The following is a 3006-nucleotide window of genomic DNA, read 5'->3' on the forward strand; positions in this document are numbered from 1 at the left end:
ACACTGTTTGAAGATGTAAGATTAGGAAAAACAACAAACTTATTGATCAAAATTCATTGTTGAAGATCAAATCTAAAAAAGAGGTTACAAACTACTGATGACCTTCAAGGCCCTATTATTGAAGGGTTTTGTACTGTTCTTGTATCTTTAATTTGTTTCGGCTTCTAGTTATTAAAATATTTCTTTCTTTCATTCATTACCTTAGATCTCATCTTAAACATTACATCTAGATCTTTTTTTATAGACCACGTCTCAATAACACACCTACCTCTTGATAATTACCAATTCTTTATTCAGCACATTGTTTGAAGATGTAAGACTAAGAAAAACAAACATACTTTTGATCAAAATTCATTGTTGAAAATCAAATCTAAAAAGAAGATTACAAACTACTTAAAACTTCAGAACCCTACCATTAAAAATATTTCTTTAATTCATAACCTTGGATCTGGTCTGAAACATTACATCTAGATTTTTTAACATCTCAACAAGACACCTGCCTACTAAGAATTGCCAATTCTCTGCTTGCCACAGCCCATCTGATCACTGCCTCCCTTTAAAACCCTTACCTGTTTTATCTGCTCCCATCAGGCCCACCTTCCACTACCAGAACAGCGGCCCTACCGAAACCCCAGGGAGTGAACCGCGGGGTCCCTCCTGTCTGAGATAACCCCTGCTTGCTCGGAAAAGAAAAGTAGAAATGGCGCAAGCCACCTTCATAACACTAGCTCCGCAAGAAAGTGATGGATTCCAGATCTGCCCGGTAAACAGGTGCGGACAAATCAGCATTATCAAATCCAGCCCCAGAAAGAATTGACAGGCTTTGAATTGGCCGTTTTCTTGTTGCGTTGGCCATCAATTGACGTCTGATGGCCCTGTTGAGATGGGATATGCCAGAGAATATATGGGGTCGGCTTTCCACATCGGTAGACATGGATAAAAGGATATGCTTATGGGCAAAGAATGTATGCTTGCAAATTAAATAATAAAATACTCCCATTTCATTGGGGATGACCGCCACTGCCAGGCCTCCAACCTTATCCATCTAGTCGTGGTATATGTTCAATGTATATCCAATTCAGATTGTATCTGTCCACATATTTCTATTTCTGTTTCAATGCGTATTTAGCTTCCAATGTGTGTGTATATTCCATTTCAATATTTCCTGTTGAAACGTATGCCTTTGTTTTTGTTAACCTAGGTTGGTGTTAATCTAACTTTGTGGCGTCGCCACTCCGATATTCGGCATTGAATTCAGGACGTTCTGCCCATAAGAGGCATTTGTTGTCAACACCTCTCTGTGAGATTAGCGGGATTCGAGCTTGGAACTTTCATGTTTTATTGTATTTTTTCCTTTACTAAGGGGTAATAGCTTGTTTAACCTTATTAAGATGAATGCTCTTGTTGCGACCAGTCCCAACTCTATGCAAGCAGGTCGGCTTCAGGGGTTGGAATCTAAGCTTGAACGGAGTTTGTTAGTTCCTTTTCTTGAGATGAGGGTAAGATTTCAAATGAACACACCTTTCATTAGATTGTGAAGTATTTAGTATGTTTTCATAAAAATTGTATTTTTTTGAATGTCCTTTAGTTTTTATGCTACATAAGTCCCGGGTCATCTTGATCTCAAGTGGGTATTTGGGGTTTTTCCTTGAAAATGCAATCAGGGATATGCCAGCGCCTCTTATGTATGGTTTATAAAAATTAACAATATTTTCTGGTTTGAAGCTTTCAATAAATCATGGTCTGATTAGTTGCCCCTACCAGGCATGACCTAAGTAAGTTTATCGTTGACCTTTAAGACCTGAAACTATGCTTTACTAATTGTAATTCCATCAGTAGATTGTTTTTATTTTCTTACATACAATCTTTTGAATCTTCGACTGCTGATATTTTTGATAATGTAGTTTTGATTCTGTTCCTTAGGTCTGCTTCATTCATATCTGTAGTTTGTCAAGCCCTGAAAGAAGGAAATAATTCATTTCTATCCGGGGACACAGACTTTAATCCTTACCCCAAGTCAACTATATTATACCCAAACGACTATCCAGAATTCAATTCCATGGTTAAAGTTAATATGTATTGGGTGGAAGTAGCTTCATCTTTCTATGGTAATGTATTTGTGCAGTATATTGTGTTTACTGTTATTCATTTCTCAAGGAATGATAGGATGAAGTTGAAATGAACTGTAATTGTTGTGGCACATTGTTACGGAGATCTACCTCTCAAGTCCATGGGAGTTTCCCTGGCAGAATTTTCCAAGGCTTATTTAAATAGTATCTGCTCCCCTTAGAACAAAGGTTAAAGGAGATGGTAGCTGGCACTCGCTATTGAATGTTTAGCTTCTATAGCCCATGCCTCATATTCCTTCCCTTACAACAAGGGAAGTAAGTGATTACTACATTTTTGGTCTTCTTAGAACATAAATCTTGCCTTGGCAGATTGAAAGAAGTGGGGTCAGGTCTGATGGTTCGCATCTAATAACTATCAACCGGAAGTTATAAAGTTGTGGCAGACGCATAAAATTATAGATACTAACTGAACATGCATTGTGTCTGCGAGGATCATGTTTATCATATTTCCTCCTTGTTGAATTTCTTTTTGCACTGATTTTTCTAGGGAAATATTTCAGCCTAGTACCTAAAGTAGTTCATTTAGGGAATCCAGTGGGCAGAGCTTGCATTTTAATTGAGTTGCCACTTCTGGATTTGAGTTCTTTGATTGCAACTTAATGTAATATTTTCAAATTCCTGAATTGATCAGCACAGAGTGGTTTTTGTAGGCTGACCTGTATAGGGTAGTCCATGTAAGTATTTTAATTAATAACTTGAAGATTAGTTCCCCTGTTGAGCCCTGCAGTAATAGGAAACTACAGATGAAAGGCTGCTGCATATTATCCTTTAAAAATTAGCGCATTTCAGGGACAACTCCTGAAGGGTTTGGGTGATGTTCTGGACATACCCTGGATTTAGGGACTTGGAAGGGATGTCCCCTTCTTTCAATACCAGA

The 3006-nt window shown here is 37.8% G+C and overlaps 1 long non-coding RNA gene across 1 annotated transcript; it reads left to right on the top strand.

Annotated features, from left to right (window-relative positions):
• The first annotated feature begins 447 nt into the window (after nt 1-447).
• LOC131075676 (uncharacterized) lies at nt 448-1769 on the top strand. The gene is made up of 2 exons (XR_009113250.2): nt 448-1054; nt 1202-1769. It is a non-coding gene; the product is annotated as an uncharacterized LOC131075676 (long non-coding RNA).
• The last annotated feature ends 1237 nt before the right edge of the window (nt 1770-3006 follow it).

This window comes from Cryptomeria japonica, chromosome 3 (assembly GCF_030272615.1).
Source record: "Cryptomeria japonica chromosome 3, Sugi_1.0, whole genome shotgun sequence".
Lineage (NCBI taxonomy): Eukaryota > Viridiplantae > Streptophyta > Pinopsida > Cupressales > Cupressaceae > Cryptomeria > Cryptomeria japonica.